Below are 22,284 nucleotides of genomic sequence, written 5' to 3' on the forward strand. Positions count from 1 at the left end.
CTATTTCTCACATGTAGATGGTGAAAGCTTACTTTGTCCAAATGAATCTTTTGTGGCGTTTCCATCATTTCTAACTGCTCTCTGTTGATTCTTCTGACTCATGTGTTTTCCCCTGCCGTTGCCATATATGGCTGATTCCTGAGACTCCCACTGCTTGCTTTCAGCTCTGGAGGTAAGCAAGCAAACTTCCCGTCCAGCTTCAGGTAGACTTTGAACCGGTTTTATTTTGCAGGGCTGGGCACTGCCACAGCCAAATGTATCCCCTGTTGGCTTTGACTGCTTTCCAGGCAGGCCCCTCCCTCACCAGGCAAGCAGACATTTCCTGGCCAGCTTCTGAGGGAACTGCCAGAGCAGGCGGGCCCACGGCGTGGTGGTACCACTTCTGCCTCTCTGATGTTCTCATCTTACTGAAGCCTGGTCTTAATCTAGAGAGGGCTCAGGAGCTCCAAACTCCTGCATTTCTCATGCATCAGATCCAACTTTCCAAGAAGGGGAAATGACCTTATGTTGAGCAGAAATGGCAATCTGGAAGCCATTTTGTCTACAGTAAGTGCCGAGGACTAGAGGAATTCTTAGACCCTGTGTATGTGAGGGTAGGACCCAATGCATCAAGTGCATTGATTGGCGCATTATCTGGCATCCTGTAGAGGAGGGCTGCTGAGAGTGGTCACTTTGCTAGGGTTTCTTATTTTTCCTGGCTGTGGGGTAGTAGGGAAATGCTATTGGTGTACTATTTCAGGCAACCCAATATTCAATCAAACTAGACCTAGAAAAGAAAACGAAAACGAAAAGACACCAATAGATCATTTAAAAAAAACTTTGGTATTTACATGTTGTTTTTAAGGCCCCAAGAATAAAGCCTGACAAAATAAACTTGATTCATATTTAATTAAACAAGATTTTCAACAATTCTAATTTGACATTCTAGTATGAAATTTTATTACTTAAAATAGGTTAATTCTGTAGTTTAAAGCATTTCATAAAATTAGCCACCATTTTGGATTTAGCTAGGCCAACTTTTTGTTATCTTGATTTCACACGCCTGTGAATAGAGGTAATATGAAATTGATTTGAATATAGAATTTGCTGGACTTTGTATTTCTCTTTCTGACTATTTCAGAAGAGGTCTTTTTTTCTTGTTTATTTCATTGTTTAGCCATTTTATTACATGTGTAACATCAAGCAAACTACTTGATATCTGTGGGCCTCAGTTGGCTCCTCCTAACTTGGAAATACTAAGAATTCCCACCACATAAGATTGTTGTGACAGTTTGTGAGGATTAAATACCCCAAATCTGGTAAAGCACCGAGAACAATGCTTTTTCACAGAGTAAGCATTCAATAAGTGTTCGTTAAAGTAAAATAAAACTTTCCTTTTAGTTCCTCTCTGAATATTTTCAGATACTAAATTTCTGCCTTAGCACATTTGCCAAATACTAGCCCAATAGGTTTCAGGGTCACGCATTATGCAGATCACACAGAAAGAAAGGAATGTTGCGACAGTTTCTATTGACAGCCTTCTTCTAGCAAGACGCATACCATTGTCATGTCACTTGTGAATGATTTATGAATTGTGATTCTGTCCTTAGGATCCCATTTTCTGTTTTTTTTTTTTGCCATCAAATTGCCACAGGGGGGAGTATAAGTTCTTGAAAGAAGCAGAGAATACGGTTAAGGAATTTGATACTAATTATTATGATTATTAAGAATACCCATATCTAAAACATCATAACAGGTTATATTAATACCCATGAGAAAGTAGAAATATTATGATATAATAATAAATAATAACTTAGGCCACTGTTGAATCTTAGATTTGGTAATTTTGTGATGGTTGCTAGAACAGTACCTAGAAAATGTCTCTGTGTGACATGGAGAGGTGAGTGTGTGTGTGTGTGTGTATACACACAGGCAATATTGGTGCTGTAGGAGAGGGAAGAAAATTTAAGCTAGTTTTTCCCATTAAAGCCATGAAATGAAAGAGAGAGAGGAAGAGAGAGAAGTGAGTAAGAGCTAATATATATGAAATGAGGATGCGAATGGCATGGCTACAGTAATATGACAGCCTCACAACATGGATGATACTGAACCCATTGTGTACATGTGGGGAAATTTCACCTTATGAAATTCAATAGCTAGGTAAGATGGTTCCAGAACAGAGAGAGCCATAGAAGTGGAGAATGAAATATCCCTTTGAATAATATAGTTGCATTTAATAACTGCAAAAATTGTGGCCTAATTTTGCAATACTAATAGCCAAAAACGTAGTTGTTTCCTCTTCTTCTTTGGAGAAAGTGAGGCACAGCAAAAGTCCTAGGGAAGGGGCCGGCCTGGTGGCACAGTGGTTAAGTTCCCCCACTCAGCTTCTGTGGCACAGGGGTCAGATCCTGGGCACGGACCTATATACTGCTCATTGTGCCATGCTGGGGTGGTGTCCCACATGCAAATGGAGGAAGATTGGCAGGGATGTTAACTCAGGGACAATCTTCCTTACCAAAAAAAAAAAGAAAAAAAATCGTAGGGGAGCCAAATAGAGAAACTTAAAAGTTGGGCAGGTTGATTATGGTAGCAATATGACCCTCCCCTGTTGGGAGATAATCATCTTTGCAGGTGGTTGGTCAGCCTTCCTTCTATCGCTCTGCTTCTCCCCAAAAGTCCTCCTTCAGGACCTCCTGATATGCCACAGCTGAGACCACCTTTCCCACACTCTTCCTCCCTTTGCCCTGTCTCAAGTTTGGTGCAGTGTTCTAAGGAAACCCTGCCCTAAAGATGCTCATTCTGATGGAATTTCTTCAGGTGTGTCATTATAGCATGCTAACTGATTTTCTGACTTGTTGAGGGCTTTGTAGCTGGCTCATGCTGTTCCATTGCAGCCCAATTCCTGCCACCATCAGGGGTTACCCCATTATTCACCAGAACAACCACCCAAACTTACTTCTACGTTCTTGCTGCCTGCTTCTGTTAAGCCAACCAAGACTGGCCCCAAACCTTGCCATTACCTGGCACTGCTCCATCCCCTTCGGTCCTAATCATCTATCCTCTCCTGCTCTCTGTCTCACTCACTTACCCTTTACATCGGTTCTTTGACCTGATGGAGACCTTGATCTCTTGCCTCCTTCTTTTTCTTCTGACCGCATGGCTTTGCTTCCTTCTCTGTCCATGGCACCATGTTTTATGTCAACAGTCTCTTGTTAGCACCTCTGGCATTCAGCCTCCCAACCTTTTTTCAAGCCAACCCCCCGCGTTAGCTGTTCCTACGCTGCCTGCCTCACGTTTGCGGTCTCCAGTCTCAGCTGGGCCCTCAGCTCTGCTGTGTTGTGCTTTTAGTTGTTCTGGTTAGCTCTTTCCTGTCTTCTCCTTTGTGTCCCTTCCAAGTCTTACTGCTCGCTCAAGGTTCCCACCCTGTCCTCTGCCTCTCAGCAGATCAGCCTTCCTTCCTACACAAGGCTCTCAGGCATGAACAACTCAAGCCTCCCTCCCCGGGGTTGATGGATCCTCAGCCTTTTATTTACTTTAGTTTAGGGCTATTTAAATTTAAATTAATCAAAATTTAAAATTCAGTTCCTCAGTTGTACTAGTTGCACTTCAAGTGTTCGTTAGCCACATATGGCTAATGGCTACTGTATTGGATGGTGTGGAGAACCTTAATATCATTGCAGAAAGTTCCATTGGACAGCAGTGGTTCAGACAGAAGTCTACGTGTGTTTTTGGTCCAACTCCCTCCTGTCTCCTGTGGAACCTGTTCTCTTCACTTTCTCTTGTCTTTCAATTTCCTTTTTTCTAGTAGCTTCTTCTCAGCCTATAAAGATGTGCACATTTCCCTCACATAAGAAAAATCCCCAAACAAAATAAAACAACTTTCCCTTTGTCCTACACATCCCTCTATATACTGCTTTTTTTCTACTTTGAAGCTCCTAAAACACACACATACTCATACACACAATGACAAACACACACACACAAATCCTCTGTATTTACCTTTGAGTTACCATTCAGCTCACTATAATACGGCTCCTGATTCTAGCATTGCAAAATTGCCACCAAACAACCTCTTTGTTGCCAAATCCAGTGGCTTCTTTTCAGTCCTTATATAACTTCATCTCTCTGTGGGTATCGTAGTTGAGTCCCGTCCTCTCTCCATCTCTTTGATCATTTCCTTTGGTCTCCCTTGTACTCTTATTTCCCTCCTCCTACTCCTTTGATGTGGATGCCCCATAATTTTGTCCTTGGTCCTCTTACTACTTACATGCTCTTCAGCTGCCACGTTGGTGATGGTTCACTGCTCTCTGGATCTTGACCAGAGACTCTGTGTCTGGTCATTTGTGCTACGTACAGGACATTAATCTGAATGTCCTACACAGATCTTAAAGTAAGCATATTCAAAACCAAACTCATTCTCCCCATCCGCAAATCTCCTCCCTTTAATGTGTTCCCAATCTTAGTGATTGGAACCACCCTACCACACCATACTGAAGTCTGTATGTTGTTCAATATTATTTTTTCTCTGTCAACCTCCTATAATTAATCAGTCACAAAGTTCTGTGGACTCCACCTTCTCGTTATGTCTTCCCAACGTATCATACTATCAGCATCTTCTGTCTGAATCACTGCCTTAGTCTTCCTGTTATTAACTGGTCTTTTGACCTACATTATTTGCCCTCTCCAGTTTATTCCCTCCAGAATCTATCAATGCAAAGTGCTTACTCATTTGCTTAAAACCTTCACCTAGTTTCCATTGCCTCTAAGATAAGGCCTTTGTCTGGCTTTATCTTCTCCATTCTTATCTCTCACTACCCACCACCCCTGCCCTATTCCCTGTTTTCCAATTCCTGTTTTGCTCCAGTCAGTTTCAATAACTTACAATTTTATCATGCTATTTCATGCCTTTGTAACTTTCTCATATTTCTTATCCAGGACTTAGAGGAGCTGTAAGGAGTGTTTATACCAAATGAACTTTTGGCTGTAGTCGGAGCTTATTTTATATCTGATCCCGTGCATACACACTCACATGTGTACATAATCAGTAAAACAAACATTTTATACAAACAATATTTATTGTTACTATATTTGATACCTTTGGTATTTTAAAATCTATTCCATTCCATTTTAACAAAATGCTGGTCTTGATCTCCAAGCTTATGCTACTGTCTAATTGAACCCACATATTGGAAATAAGATATATATGTGTGTGTGTGTGTGTGTATGTATATATGTATCTATCTGTCTATCTAAGGATAGGCTACCTGAATAAGCAGTGGAGGGAGGTGGGAGATATTGGGAGGATGTGGCATGTGAGGTTTGGGGATGCTGTGGACATTTTGGGACCACCAAGGGAGCACCTGTAGTTGCTGGGAGACCATTGTCTGGAATCCAAGTCAAATACAGAGCTAAGACACAGAGAAAACTTGGGTTCTTCGTGCTAAATCAAGCTTACCAGTTTCATGAACCAATATGTCCCATTTTTTTTTTAATTGTTTCTGGATATTGTACTATGGAATGTCCCAGCTGATATAGACTTCACCAATGTGAGAGAGATATAGTTTTACTTTCACATTTATATTTTCTCATGTAATTACTTATAACATTTTCTAATTCTATCATAATATTAGGACATGGCAGTGCTTTCCAGCCTTTAAACATTTTTTTAAAATAATGAAATACATAGAAAATGATAACGTTTTTATGGCATTTTGGGGCAAAGTCTTTCTAAAAGTTCTAAAATACTGGAATGGTAAAGGTATAGAAATTCCTCTGGTTTAAAGATATCAGAGATCATAGAGCTGCTTTTTTTTTTTTAAGTTTCTAAGTAATTTAAGGTATTTCCTGGAAGTTGACTTCTGAGTATTTGTGAATAACCTCTCACACAGCATAAAGTACAAACAAATCCACCATTGAATGAATTTCTCACGTAAAGTTTGGGAACTAGCTTGAACTTTAAAATATTGTATATTCAGCTAAAATTGTATAATTAATAAGGTCCTAGGAACTATGGTGATTTATATTATAGCATATTTATATCAATTCCTAGGTAAGTATTTTGTATTTGTTGATTATGTAAATAAAAATTCTGAGGCTCAGGTACTCATGCCTGGTAAATGTATGTTTTCAGATACTAGGGAATACGGTATTTATTTTATTCAAGCCAAAACTTATTAAAGTAAATAATTCTCTAGAAAATTGGATAGTAACACTAGTATCACTAGTTTGCTAGTTACTAGTTACACTAGTAACACTAGTTTAGGAAAAGTTGCTGATTAATTAGCTGGCTGATATAATTTTGAAAATTAATGCAATTGTCAAAGTTACCCAACCTTAGGCATAAGAAGATCTTAGAGGGAAACTCTTCCAGACTAATAAATCTACTCAAATGCCCCAAAATAAAAGTCAGTCAGTCATTGCTCTTGTGTCCCTCTCAATGAAGTAAATTTTTCATATATATTTTTGGCATTTGATATATTTCTAACATTGTTTTAAGCACAGTGGGATATGAAAAGATACCTAGGTCTAGCTTACAACGAGGTTATGATCTATTTGCAGAAGCGAGTTATACATGACTAAGAGTTAAACCAATGATCCTCACTGTTGCATGACATGGGAACCACAGGACACTGAAAACTCTAGAAGATTGGTGTGATATAATATTTCATGACCCTGAATTTAGAACTTTTGAGGAACTTTGAGACATGGATTATGATAGAGCCACACACTATGAGCTCTCACTCAAGTGTTGGTGGGTTGATGGTAAGTCATTAATGGTTATGGAGGGATATAGCACTAAGTGTTCCACGAGTGAAGAGGAAGAAGTAACCAATATGGAAAAACCTGGTGTGACTTTTTTATGGACATTAGCCTGGATAAAGGACAAGGAAGTGAGAGAAGCAAGGGCATTCCTGACCTTAGAAATGGTGTGAATGGTCTTGACTTTGCGAATGCTGTGGCGTACATGGAAGAGAACAGATGGACTATTTTGACCTGAGCCACCCTGGGGAAGAATTGGAAAGATTAAGGAAGGGACTGCAGTGTAGGAACCAAAATCCTAATTTCTTTTTTTTTACTCTAATGTTGAATACCTCATTTTTATTTTAGTCCTCTGGTCTTTTGAAACATATATAATTTGCTTTATAATAGTTTTCAGGGCTTAGAGAATGTTAAGAAGACATTTGCAAATTTATAGGGTAAAATTAAGAGAGCCTCAAAACTAAGAATTAGTAATGCTGAAATTGTTATTTTGCTTCTGTTTCTCCTCTCGCTTTAATAAATAGTATCTATTATTTTATCTCTCCACTACCTACAAAATGCCAGGCATATGGAAAAAACACAAAGCACAATAAATACTTGTTGAATTAATGCATCTTTATTGAAGGCAGAAATTATATTTTTTCTCCGTTTTATGGTTTGCCATGACTCCTACTAGGATATTTTGTACACAGTGGATATCCAATAACTATAAAGTATTGAACATGTTTATATTGTCGAGGGACAAACATGGCTAAAGTAAATATTACTTGGCCAAGCTGTCTCACGAATTCATCTGTTCATTCACTCGGTAATGGGTGCATTCACTGGACACTGTGCTAACGTGGGGATGATTAGTCTAATGGTGATGGTAGCAGTAGTTTCATGTCTTTGTGCCTTTGTACAGGCTGGCCAAATCTCACTCATTCTTCAGCTCTCGGCTCACATGGCACTTTCTCTTTTGGCATTCCAGACTGGGGTAGTGCTTGTCCTTTCATAGTCTCTCTCTAACTCGGTGGTGATTTGCCTGTAGCCCTTACCAGAGGGAGCTCCACAGAGCAGAATTGAGTCATTCACTTCTATGTCCCCAGTACCAAGCCCAGTACCTCTTTTATACATGTCGCTTGATGAGAGTTTGTTGGTAAGTGTTTGTAGAACATGTAGAATCTTTAATGATGGTGTTGTCGGATATCTGACTTTGAACTGGCAATTTGACTTTTAAGTATTGAGTTCAGAAAACTAACTAAAAAAAAATAAAACACCAGAATTATAACCATTTGGAGAGAAAAGATGAGTTAACAAGAAGGAAAACTTGAAAAGTCACAAAAATGAAATATAAATTATAAGGTGAAATGTATATTACTGTTAATAAACTATTCATATAGTGTGGGTATATACATTTTTTTATTGTGGCAAAGTTTTACTGTGCATCTAGTGTTTTTGTTGCAACTTTGCAGGCAATCCTGTCAGTATGTACTGAGTATGAGAACAGGGCAGCAGGGACCTTAGAGATCATTCAGTCCAAATACTGCTTAACTGGAGAAATAAAACCAGACTTCAGAGGGCACAAAGGCAGGCACATTTCAGTGCTACAGTCCTGTCTATGCCACAGTGGGCAGAGGAGCCCCCTCTAACTCTGCCAACACCAGTTCTTCCACTATACCATCCTACTTTCCCAGCAACCACCCATGTGCAGTCCAAGAGACAGTTGTGGGGGCATTGCTAGATGGTGGGCTTGGCGGATGGTGGTGGTGGATCTTCATACACACTGCTTCCCTGTGGCCATCCATGTGTTCTGGAGGAAGAGGGGAGTTGCCACATCTTGCCACACAAGGTGTCCCCACAATCTACAAGGGTGACCTTCACGTATATGACTAAGAACGATAGTGGCTGCCATTCATTAAGGACCTCTGCTAGACTGATTATGTAGGTTAACTCAAATCTTCACATAGCCCTGCGAGTTTATAAAACTGACTCCCTTTTGACAAATAAGGGGAGTGGGGTTGGGGGACACTGTGTATCACGTCCATGTCACGGAGCCAATAAGTGGCAAAGCCAGGGTTCCCACTAGGCCTCTCTAACTCCCCAAATTCTGTAGGTTTTTCCAGGCACCACATCATCTTTTATAAAGTGAAGAGGGTATGGTGACCTATCAATATTTGTCAGGTAATATGGTATATCAAGAAGAACAAAGCATAATGCTTTCTGTAGAGTTGAAGTGCTTACCTACATAAATGTGTATGTGATTCTTCAGAAGAAAAAAAAAGTCACCCTTTCATATAGATTTCATGTCATTACTGTAAGTTAGAATTTTGTGTAAATATGAAACAGAATGGCTAAATTCAGGAACTTTAAAAAAATTTTTTGGTAACCATTGCATCAGTAGAGCATACATTTTTGTGTGTATGGTTGTATAATAAGAAAAACTAACAATTTTTCTTAGAATTTCCTAATTCCTTGGAAGAAATGGTGGAAGTTGTGTAATGTACACGGTATTTTCCTTTAAACCAATGTAAATGCCTACCACCTCGTTATTTTTAGATTGAGCTGTTTTTTTTCTAAATCTAAAAAGCCTAATTAAAATATAATTGTTAATGAAGGCATAATGTTTATTCAAAGTTTAAGTTAATAAAAACTGTCTGTTTAAATTCCCAACTTGCCACTCAAAAAATTTATTTTTGACCTTCTCAGAACGAAGTAAGTAGTGTTTGTTATCTTTAAGTTAGAAATGGGGACTAATTAGTTTTAAAATATTTTTCAAAGACTTGGCAATGTTGTTTGTAACAAATACAATGGAATGTACTACCACGTCCTTATGTATTTGATTGTGAGTTTTCAGTCCCCACCAGAACCTTTTGAGAATAAATAGAATTTATATATAAGGTAAACATGATTTTTACTTTCTATGGAGATGTGCCTTTATACAGTTGGAGGCTACAGACAGCTCACATGTCTTGGGTTGGGTGATAGTAATGATGTCACTCTGTCTTCAGAACCCTATTTGGAAGATAAATTAAAATAAATGCAAAATGAGAGGGAAGACTAATTATTCTTAGCACAAGTGGATTTTTGTCTCATGAGGACAGTTGATGAAGTGTGTTATTTTCCCCAGAAACGCCTTAGGCCCAGCCTATGCTTGTCTTTATTTTCTCCATATCCCTCGCTAGGGCTTGGTACGTCAGTATGTGTTGATTTGACTTGAATTTAGCTTGGTTGGATCAGGCTGCTCCTCAGTCAACAGGCATCCCAAAGGCATGGACATAGAGCATTCCTTTCTGCTAACTGATGTGTGGAACTATTTCCTACTCCGTATAACTCTTGGAAATTCTCTCAGATAGTCGTAAAGGGTGGAAAGTGGATGGGAATTGAAGCAGGACGATACAGACTCAATAAGCCATCTTGTCAGATTTCTTGTCACTCTACCCTGAATTAGAGTATCAGGAGTTATGCATAAATATAAACTCTGAGCTACACTGCTTTTAAATCCTGCAGGATCATTTAGGTCAGGAGCTTGTCTCTTATGTGCTGTGTTTACACGTGGATGAAGGTGGTGGGGTCACTTTCATTGAGGCCATTACAAAGCAGCGATTTCTACAGCTGTCTGAATGGTATGAAGGGGAGTGATTATTATTAGCAGACAATCAAGAGAACCAACAATTGCATTAGAAGACTAATGGGTAAAACAATATAGAGTGAGTGTTTTGTGGATGGATATAAAAAAAAGACCTGGAACATTAAATCAAAAGTAAACCAAGCTGAAAATTCACTAAAATGGGTGGCTCTTTTTCTTTTAATTTTGTAATCATTTGATTTGTGAACTTATTTTTGAATGCGTATGTTTAACCAAAATTTAAAAAACAAATGCAAAGTAAGGTCAAATTTCTCCCTCTCCTCCCCACCCCCAAAGAAGGAAGTTAGAAGCGTTTAACCCACACATTTTACTGGGTTGACTTATTAAAGCCGAGTTGACCTACGTGGTTATAAAAGTTCTTCATATATATGTAAGTGTTGGCAGATACTGTTGATGGGCAAATCTTGAATGGAAGGGAGATGTAATTTGCACTTTGAACATACAACTAGCAAATTTAGAAATAGGAGTTTTCTGTTTAGCTTGTTGTGAAAATAACACCATGTCCTTTGGTTCCAGGGAGCAGGATGACCAAGTGACTGGAGGAACCTGACCTTCTACCATGAAAAAGGGAAGGTGTGAAAGGGAGGAGCGATACTTTGAAAAGTCAAACATCTGATCACGCACAGACCAAACCTTACCAGGTAGGGTTTCTACTTGTAAACTAGATTTTCATTCGACATAAATATAGCAAACAATGTGTATGTGTAATTTCAGTTTCTTTTTTCTTGCAAACAAAGGCAAAGCAGCTGTCCTCTAAGATGAATAAATCTTAAGCAGCGTTTGCTAATTGCCCTATGTTTTAAATGTGGCCTTTCTAGGATGTATTTGGTGTAGCCCATCTTCAGGAAGTTGCAGAGGAATGAAGAGTCATTCAGGAAATATTGACAATTTTACTCACTCATATCTATAGGAAAAGTCTTGTGAAACAAAGGAAACCATTTTTTAAATGTCTTAGAATAGTTTTTAAAACTCAGTTTAGGACAGTATAATAGAAATTAAAGCATGACTGTTTTTTGCAGTTATCCCTTTAATAATAATAATAATCACACCAGTTTGGGTGATTAATAATACTATTGACATGACTCTCTAAAACCCATGTGGATTTCTATGTAGGTAAAATTAGGGTTGTTTTTTTTTTTCTCCTTAAGGCTTGGACCATGTAATTAAAGACTTGTCCAAAGCCACATAGCCAGTTAGTAGCAGAACTGGTGCTAAATGCAGGTTTCCTGACTTTAGCTCTGTTGCCATTGTTTTTTTTCTTGTTTTTTTTTTTTTTGTTTCCTCATTACTTTAGCCTATTTTATTTAATTTACCATGGGGAAATATATTCTGAGAAAAATAAAAATAAGTGGAAAAGAGTAGACTGAATTCTAACTTACAGCTGTTGTTTTTAGTAATTTTCAGCATTCCGGTTTATTTCATTCCCGAGATACTCATGTCCGGCTGTGGGTGTTGATGTGTAGCACTGTGGCGTGGTGGCTCTGAGCGTGGGCTCAGCAGTCAGACCACGTGGGTGAGGCTGCTCCTGCTCCTCACTGAGTGTGGGAGCTCGTGTCTCAGCTGCCCCTCTGGAAAACAGGGACATAGTGAACCTACTTTTGGAGGTTGTTATGAGAACTCAACAAAGTACGGTTTATTTAAAGTGCTTAGAATAGTGTTAATGTATATACTAAGTACCCACAAAATGTTAGAAATTATTATACTTACTTTAGTTAACATTATCAAGGAAGGTGGAAGATTTATAATCCCAAATTAAAATACTAAAAAAGTTGGAGATCAAGTGGAAATTCACTTTCTGGAGAAGGGCTTCTCAATGCTCCCATAACCTCTCTTATAGGCAATGTTAGCTCATGGTAAAGGCCGAAAGTGAGAGGCAGGAGAATAATGTTTTCAATTAGTAAAAACTTCATAAACCAGGTTAATTAGCAGCTTAGTTACTAAATTAAGTTATTTTGCTTCAAAACTTACGCTTTATGCTAAAAAATAGTTGTTAAACAGACTAAGAAGTCCTTTTAGATGTGGCATTAGTTCCAGAAAATAAGCATTGTGATGAATTCTGGGTAAGTGAATTTAAGACATGGATCATATATTCATTAAGTATGTGAGTTTAAAAATTGTGAAAGTTTGGGAATGTATCTTAGAAAATCTGCCAAAAGCTAAGCACCATGAAAGTAGTTTCATTTTCGGTCCTGATTATAAAAGTTGACAGCTTCTTCTTTTTTCTCATCTAGTTGAACATGTATGTAGAATTAGAGACTTATAGAGTTGGAAAAAATCGTTGGGATCATGTAGTCTTTCGCTTTTCAAACTTCTAACCATGGCGCCTATTGAACAAACGTAATCTTCTACAGAAGACGACATATAAGAGAAGCTGCTGTGGTTGTTGCAAGGGAGAGGACTGGGGCTGGGCTCATCACCCCTGCAGGACCCGGGCTCTGCAAAGCCAGTGCCCATACCTCTCCTTTCATAGGTGAGGACACTGACTGTGGAAGCAATATGTGCCTTCCTCAATGACACACTCCCAGACAGACAGTGGCAGACCCAGTTCTTAAACAAATATCCTCTCTTCTTCTGCTCTTTTGATGGCAGCCTAAATCCTTCCTAGTAAAGAATCTATGACTGAGAGCCCTTAACAATCCAGATTCTTTTCTCTTCTCTGCTTTTATTATAGTCATACCTGATAAGGAAGTACATTTAGCTTGATATCAGCATGATAGGCATGTTCTGGGATTAGTGCAAATCCATCCTAATGTTTAATTGATTGGTTGCTTATTCACCTATTGACCACCTGCTGTGTGCTGGGTGTCACGCTCTGGGAATATCAAGATGATGAATACTCCATCTTTTCCCTCATAATGTAAGAGGAATATAGAGATAGACACATAAATAAATACTGTGGTTCTTGTAGCTGCTTAGTTAGAATGTAAAAATTGTGTTAAAAATGTTGATTCTTAGGGCTGGTCCCATGGTATAATGGTTAAAGTTTGGCATGCTCCACTTCCACAGCCCGGGTTTGCAGGTTCGGATCCTGAGCACAGACCTACACCAGTCGTCAGCCATACTGAGGTGGTGACGCACATACAAAATAGAGGAGGATTGGTACAGCTGTTAGCTCAGGGCTAATCTTCCTCAAGCAGAAGAGAAAAAAAAAAAGAGGAAGATTGGCAACAGATGTTAGCTCAGAGCCAGTCTTCCTCAGGAAAAAACGTGTTGATTCTTTAAACGTTAAATATTAATCCTTAAATAATTCTCTGTTCATCATACATATAATACGTATACCAGAAAGGCAGGACGATAGATTAATTTTGTATTTTTACTTAGATTTTTGTGTGTGTGTGTGTGTGTGTGTGTGAGGAAGATCAACCCTGAGCTAACATCTGATGCCAATCCTCCTCTTTTTGCTGAGGAAGATTGGCCCTGGGCTAACATCCATGCCCATCTTCCGCTACTTTATATGGGATGCCGCCACAGCATGGCTTGACAAGCTGTGCGTTGGTGTGTGCCCGGGATCCGAACCTGCGAACCCCGGGCCACTGAAGCAGAAAATGTGCACTTAACTGCTGCCCACTGGGCAGGCCCCTACTTAGACCTTTTTTACAGCAAAAAAATTGTTTTCTTGTAAAGAATTTTTTATTAAGTAGCTAATTTGGTTATTGTTGTGAGTCATAGCTCCCATGAGCTGGAGGCCCCCTGGTCCTTGATGGATGGCTGGGTCACTGATGAGGTTGAATGAGGCTGAGGAGGGAGGGGTCTCTCTTGTGGTCTAATCCAATGGAACCTGAAATGGTGCTGGTGGATTGTAAATCTCCTGATAGAAATATATCTCCTTATATGATTAGTGATGGCCACTTCTAACTAGTCAAAATTACTTTAAGCCAGAGTATTCCCTCTCAGTGATTGGGTCTGACTGATTAGCCATGATATAGACAAAATAAAAGAATTCCTTTGGCAGAGAAAATTGATTGGAGCACCAGAGACCCATGCGACTGTGCCAGCCCTTACTTTAGGATTCCCTGCCTTCTTGAATCCTTGTTCATATTAAAGCTGAGGAGTCTGAGGATCACCTAGCTCCCCTGGTATGAGTGCTCACCTAATTGTCTGCCACCTTGACACTGAATTGTGCCTCTCCTTGTTTGCTATGGTAATTCAGGCTGTGTCTATTGCCTGCTAGCATGGTAGGCTGCTCGCCTTACAGTGAACCCTGCCTAGCCTTATTTGTGTGTCAAGCCATGTTTACTGCTCTACCAACCTGAAGGAGGGTATCTGGTTCTGCTTTGATGCCCATATTATAATCCATGCATCTGTGCTTGCTTCTACCTGAAGGCTCACCTCATTCTCTAAACATTTGGAGTGATAAAGTTTGTATTGAAGACTTCAGTTACTGTGATGGAGTCACTTGTAATGGACAAATCCTTCTGCAGTCAATGGCTGTAAAGCTGGACAGAATATGTAAGACAACAGATTGAAGGCATTGGAGAGCAACCAACGTAGTCAGGACAAGAGAGGATCATGATCCTTGAGAGAAGAGGAGCACATGAGCTGAAGTCAAATTCTCCCTGGCTCCTTCTATGAGTGCATTTTCTAAATCACAGCACAGGTGAATGAAGTACAAGAAGAAAGTGGCATTGTCACTGGACTAGGGAGAGAGAAGTCAGAATTTGCAGCAAAGTGGCTAGGATGAGAGGGGCAAATTTCTGGAGAGGAGTACACCATAGAAAAGTAGCCCAAATATCTGCATATGATTCTGCCCAAATCATTTTCCAACTACAATTCTGCACATAAGCAAGATAAAGACTCCAAGAAACCCAGTACCAAAGAACATCTGGATGGCCAAATAGCTGATCTGGAATATTTGTAGCCACATGGTCCTGGGGAGAGAGATAGGAACTCAAGTGCTGTCAAGGTAGAGAGGCATTGGTTAACAACATCAGGATTTCTGCAGCGACCCTGTCTGTCAAACCCTGGAGTAGGGACCTTACCCTAGGAAAGCTGAAATAGACAAGCCCTAAAAGAGCTTTAAATCAAGCCTAGACAGCATTAGGTGATTCACCAGAACTTTTTTTCTGAATGTCAGAAAAATATTGAACTTTCTTTGCAGGAAGATATTATTCAGAGCCTCCATAATACTCAACATTTGATAAAAACTTGCAAGGCATGCTATAAACAGGAAGAAATGACTAAAACCCAACAGAAAAAAAGACAATAAAACCCATGGATGATTTAGATATTGCGTTTATCAGATAGGGACTTTAAAATAACTTGATTAATGTCATTAAGGAGGAGAAAATAGATGAAAAGATACCTTCAACAGAGAATTGGAATCTATATAAATTAATCAAATGAATATTATTGAACTGAAAAATACAATATTTAACGTTAAGAACTCTCAATGTTTTGAACATCAGCACACAGGACTAATGAACTAGAAGACAGGTCAGAATAAGCTGAGAGAGAATGGAAGACAGAATGGAGTGTAAAAGACACGTGATACACAAAGCGACTTCTCCAGAAAGAGACTTCATACTTAGGAGCTCTACGAATTGCTTCTTTCTAGACTATTGGATGCTATCAGAAACATGCTTAGACACATCTAATGCCTTTGCTCATTCAAAGCATTTGAGTTTTCAAAGGAACTTAGGGTTTGAGAGATACTTCTGTTAACTTTAATTTTAATGGAAAAATCTGTTTCCTTTAAGTGATATCTTTGCCAAAACTTGACAACTTCTGAAAAGAGAACAGAGTTCAAGATTCTGGGGAGTAGGAATAATCTGGATCAAATTTTCTTCCTACAGGACATAATACAATGTCATAAGAATATATTACTGTTTCCATGTTTTAGTTCTTTTAAATTCTTATTCTGGTTTTCATTTCAAAACTATTTGGATCAGTGGCAGATCCCTGCCCCCTTCACTTTCTCCTGTTTTCTTTGCTTCCCACTTTTGATCTGTCAGTGCTTATTCCCCAAGCCTTTTCACTGTATTAACAGTCTATAAGGTTTTCCATTTCTGGAAACTTAGGCAGAGAGCAGAATTTTTGATCCAAGTCTTTGTAATTTGCAGCATGAGAACTGTTTCACCAGCTGCAATGCATCTTCTTTGGGTTTTAAACTATTTTTCTTGAGACTTTTGCGCATTGCCTGTAGACCCACCATGGCACTGTTGGGGAAAAATAATATACTCTGACAGTAGTCTTATTGGTGCTTTAGAAAAAGATAAAACATGGAAGGCAGATTTATGAAGATGTTAATGAAAAGTAGATAGTATATTTTATCACTTTCTTATTCACTGATTCTCAACTAAAAAATTAACCAAAAGGCAGTGTTTGGTATCATAAAACCTTGGCTATTTTATATATCTGGAAATGACTTCTGACCTAGAAATAATATTGTGTTCCTTCCCTTCCCTTACCCTTTACACCCCAGAACCTTCCCCCAAATCCTTGATGGTAAAGAGGTTTCCTCTGGACAGCCAAGAACACATGAATCCAATTGCAAATAACTGATTACCCCACAACTCTGCCTGATGCCCTATGATAACTCAGTTTATGAGGGGAAGATTTTTTCTTGAATATAAAATGCTTTCACAGATGTTATGTCATTTGACTTTTTCAAAAATTGTGTGAGGTAGAGAGAGGGAGTATTATTACCTCTATTTCACAGTGAAGAGGCTAAGGGAGAGGAAGAAGTGACTCAACCAAAGCAATAGCTAGTAAGCATTAAAGTCAGGACTCAGGCCTTTGTTACTGTTCAGTGTTGACATCCTTACTTAGGAGGCTTGGGTGGACTGGTAGGTGGATGCAGGGAGCGTTATTATTGAAATGCTTTCATAGTATAAGGCAGGACTGTGCCTACCTTAAACCCATAATAAGTATAGACTATACTTGTGAATACTGTTCTAGTGTTAGTGGAAGAGAGATGTTCTACTTTGCAGAAGACTTTTACAGTATGAATCCCTGAATCCTTCGGGGAAATGGTAGAGGACAGAAGTTTTAGAAATTTGTGCTAAACTTAAAAAAGAGGAAGTGAATACCTCTAAGTGGTTTGACAAGCTCAGTAAAATGTTCTTGGGAATGTGCAATAATGGTTCGTCCAGATTAGATGACATCCTGAGTTGGAAAGGGCTTTGTAGATCCACAGTTATTTGAGCTGCTGGCCAACAGGATGCCAAGCACTTAAGCATGTTCTGTATGAGTGCTCTTAGTGTCAGGGTCATGTTGGGAGACAATTCTAGGAATGGGTCTCACATTTCTACGTGTCTTGCGAGCAGAGGCACTAACTAACTATATTCCATTCTAACATTTCAAGAGTGTTTGTACAGTGAACAGCCTTGGAAGATGGAGATAGTGTCTCCCTCCAGAGCAAAGAGCAGGCATGCTTACTGTCCAGTATAAAAGATTCAGGTTCATTAAGCTCGGGTTTCCTCTCCTATAATGCTTACTGTATGTACAAGTGTCACCTGACCCTCTTTGTGTTGCCCTTTGGGAACTGGCCCTCCAGGAAGCAGTGCAAGAAAGTGCTGATATTCTGGCTACCACTACTGCTGAGAGTAATAAAGTCAATTGTCTCTGACTCAGATATGTCATGTCTTCTTCTAGCATCCATAAAAGTATGACAGGCTAAGTGTTAGCTTGCAAATAGCCTTCACAGTTCTGACAGGTCACAAGGCATCTCCCCCTCACCCAATCTCTGGCCTAGTGCAAAAAAAAGAGACCACAGGACATTTTGAGTCCACGCTTATTCAGTTTCCTGAGTCTTGTGTATTTTTAGCAGGATGATTCTGGGGTTTCACAATGAACCACTGTCTGTGGAAACTAGATATGTAGTTGGTGAAAAGCAGTCAACAAATAATAACACTGCAAAGAATTTGGGACTTTCAGATAATTCACTGCTGTTCCTCCACTGCTAACTTCAGTCCCTTTAAGACCAGCCTTGAGCAACCTGAGGTACAGGTCTTCAGTCTGAGGAGCTGTTTTACTTTCCCGTTTTATTGGCCAACGCAGTTGGAAATTATCCTCACTAGGCTGGATTTTCATCCTTAGCTCAGTACTAGACTTCCATTTCTGAATAGACCTCCAGTTCATTTTTGGATGATAATTCTTGCCAAGGTAACCATGTTCTATTTCTTGATTTTTTATGATGATGAACAATAACACAACAAACTATCTCTGATGAAATTTGTGCTCATTTAAGATGGGGCCTTTTTCTTTAGCGTTCTAGGTAAGTAGGGTCCAGTCACGGGTAAGAAAGTTCTCCAAGCTTGGGTTCTCCTCTTTAAAGGTTAATTCAATTTTCTGAGACTTCATGCTGCCCAGTGACTCTGACGTTCACTTCTGTACTGGACCCCTTTATTTGTGCTAACTGTCCTCAGGGTTTGGAATGTAGTTTGGTCCCATTAACTTAGGCTTCACTTATTCTTCCACAATTCTACTCTCTCCCTTCCAAGCCCTCAGTAAGTCATCCATTTCATTCTGGGAGCTGGTCAACCTGGATACCTTACAGAAGCTCAGTAAATATTTGTAGAATGATTGAATGAAGGTACTGGGTCCTTGTTTGAGCTTTTTACCAGAGCTCTTCAATCTCACCAGGATCTTGATTTCCCCAATAAAAAATACATGGAAAGAAGAATAATATGCTACAAGTATTACAATAATATTAATCATAATACCAACATTGGCTGAGTGCTTACTATATGTTAGATGCTGTGCCAAGTGCTTTCCGTGTCTAGCCTCATTTAATCCTCACAAAATTACTGTATGATATCAACACTTTACAGATAAAAAAAATGGACACAGAGAGATTTTGTAATTTTTCCAAAGTCACACAATGAGAGGACTGAGATTCTTCTACCTTCTAAGAGCCAGGAGTATCTTCTGCACATGTTATGTATTTAAAGAAGAAAATTGAACTTTTACTTTTGGGTAAAGCTGACTTAAATCAGCCGTAAACATGTCTTCTTTATCCCAGGTGATAGATGAGTCATCAAGAAATACACTTGAAAGCTTAGAAGACCAGAGCCAAGCAGAAAACCTGACCTTTGTTGAAAGCAAGCCACAGGTGTTCTCATCCAACTCCTCATTTACAGATCTCCCTCTCCTATCAGTTGGGTGATTAATTAATTTATTCTAAAAATATTTGTTGGAACCTAACTTGGTACATAGCACTGTCCCTAAGGAATTCTGGCCAAGTGAAGAGAAGTAGCTTCCTTTAGGGGAAGGAGAGCTTCCACAGTGGACCTGCCCTCCACCAGGAGTTTACCCTGGGGACTGGGAGGAAGAGGGCAGCTGTGAGGGGGTGAGATACAGATGGAGGACACTTTCATTGCTTGTAAGGTCCTGAGCGCAGGGACCATATCTGTGTCTTCCACTGCTGCATCATCTGTGCTGAGTACACTGCCTGACACAGGAGTTGCTTCAGAAATATGGTCCAGTTGAATTAAAGCAACAGCCCTCTTGGATGGTCTTTTTTGTTTTAATCGTCTTCCTGGAATTTTACTTATTAAGTTGTTGACTGGAATAAAATGATATATTGGTTATTACAAATGTTCAGACATTAGATTAAACATGACTGTGTTTCAGTTTCTGCTCTTTCTTTTTCTTCACCCAGAAAATAGCCTCGTCGTTCACCACATCTCATATTCTTTAGTATTGTATTTTGGATCAGAGCAGTATTTCTGTTTTTTTTACTCCCAAGGTACAGAGAACAATTCCGTAGAAAAACTGTTTACATATGACTAAACCAAACTATGTAAACAAGTATACATAGTCTGCTAGATGAGTCATAGTCTACGAGATTAGCCCATAGGAAATTGGCAATACTTGCGAGTTTCTGACCTTTAGTGGTTAAACTTAATGGATTATGCCTTTTCTTCTTCTCTTTTTAAATAAACAACTGAGATGCCTATAAAAGAATAAGCATTTCTCCACAAACATTTCTATGGTGCACTGCAGGATGGAGACTTCGCTTCTGGCCATAATGAAAGATATTTGCATTTTTCCTTCACCTTATCAAAATTCCTCCTAACTGGATGGCCAGTATCACAAACTTGCTCTTCCAGCTCTGACTCTTATGTGAGTGTCTGTTGGATACTTTATTTCATATTATTTGAGGCCTTGTGAGTATTATTAGAGTGAGAGGAAACCATGAAAATTATGGGTTCTTGGTGCACCACTTTAACAAATATTTACTGAGTGCCAACAAAAACAATATTTACCACATGAGCAGAAAATGAAAAGACATAGTCCTTGTCTCCTGGAGGTTTATTGTTTATGGTTTGTATCATTTATATCAAAGAGCCTTGAAAGTAAATGTAAAATCGTAGCTGTGTTGGTGCTTTGAGGGAGAGTGCATCATTGTCTAAGTATAAATATTAGGGGGAATTGATCAAGTCGAGGAGGTCAAGGAGGGTCTTTCTGAGGAAGTGATGGCTGAGCTGAGGTCAAGTGCAACTGTTAACGGATGAGAGGAGACCAGTGGTGGGGAGATGAAGCAACACAGTTCAGTTCAGTTCACTGAATGTTTCTAGAATGCCTACCACATGCCAGACACTACGCTTAGAGTCTGGGAAATAAAAAATGAATGAGATGTGGTCCTTGCCCCAGTCAATAACTCATTCTAAGGGTTTCATTGTCATGTAATTTGTAAATAAGAGAGACACTCTGTTTGTATTTGTTTTGCTTCTATGTAGTTTGAGTTTTCTTTGTGTCAGGATTACCTCAGCCAGGCAAGTTCTCCTCAAGAAATCAGACACAGTCTTTTTGTCATGGAATCAAAATTTAACAAACAAATATACATGGTCTGCTAGATTAAAGTCCAGTAACGCCATTCCAGGCTCTACCGTCAACTGAACATGGCCCCACAGGGGAGCTCCTACCAGTTGCAGAGCCCGCCAGCCGCGTAGCTCCCGGAAGGAAGCCTGGCTGCCAACAAACAAAAGACCCATTATTACTTTATCTCACTCTTTTTTTAACCATTAATTAAAATTACTAAATTATTAACCCAACCATAAAAACAAATAATAAACATACTGTATGTCCACTTGACGAATCTGCTTTCGTGTTAAATGTTATTCAGACCTGGAGTATAAACTCCTGAAGACACACAACACACGTATGAAGTATCAAGAGCGTACACAGAGGGCAGAGGCAGGAGCTGTGGCACAATGGAAATTGCCAGAACCACAGACACAGAACAAAACAACAAAATAGCACACACTACTGCCAGATTTTTGCTCCAGACTATAGGGCAGGTCTGCATTCACTGCATCCACCAAAAGCACATTCTAGGCCTGTCATCCTTACTCCCTACAAAGGTCTAGGCCTTCTCCTCATCTTTCTGCCTGCGATTCCCATATAGCTCCCTATTTTAGAATGTACTGACTCGCCCGACTTGGCTTCTTGCCCTGATCTTGGTGGAGAACTTGCCCCAGGGCTAGTTCTGAGCAGTGCATCCTCTGCCCTTCAGTTTGACTTGGTGGGTCACTACACCACTAAGCCATAAACCCCGAGGACACCGCCCTAACCATCATGTGGCTTGGCCTTCCTCTTTTGCTGGGACTGACAGAATTCCATAAAAGGATGGATGAGGAGGCTAGTAACACTGAGATCTGTGTCTCAGTTCTGCTGTTTCATCTCATTGCTTTCTTACTTTTTATTCTTTGCAGGGACTCACAAACTTCCTTTATAGGTTAGTGTTAATATATTATACTATTAAAGCTCTCTCATCCTGGCTGCAAATCCTAAATGCTTGTTTTCTTTTTCTCCTGTTTTATTATTATAAATTTTTTGTACTTCATCTTTCAGGGTTGATTTATTAGGGGGCAGGTAACATTTCCAGGTTATAGAAGAGGACGCTTAGATACTGCATCACTGACTTGTCCAACTTCACACCCTGCTGTTTATCATGGAGCAATCAAGTCGAAAAG

The sequence above is a fragment of the Ceratotherium simum genome, chromosome 19 (genome assembly GCF_057802395.1).
Source record: "Ceratotherium simum simum isolate JZ-2026a chromosome 19, ASM5780239v1, whole genome shotgun sequence".
NCBI classification, from domain to species: domain Eukaryota; kingdom Metazoa; phylum Chordata; class Mammalia; order Perissodactyla; family Rhinocerotidae; genus Ceratotherium; species Ceratotherium simum.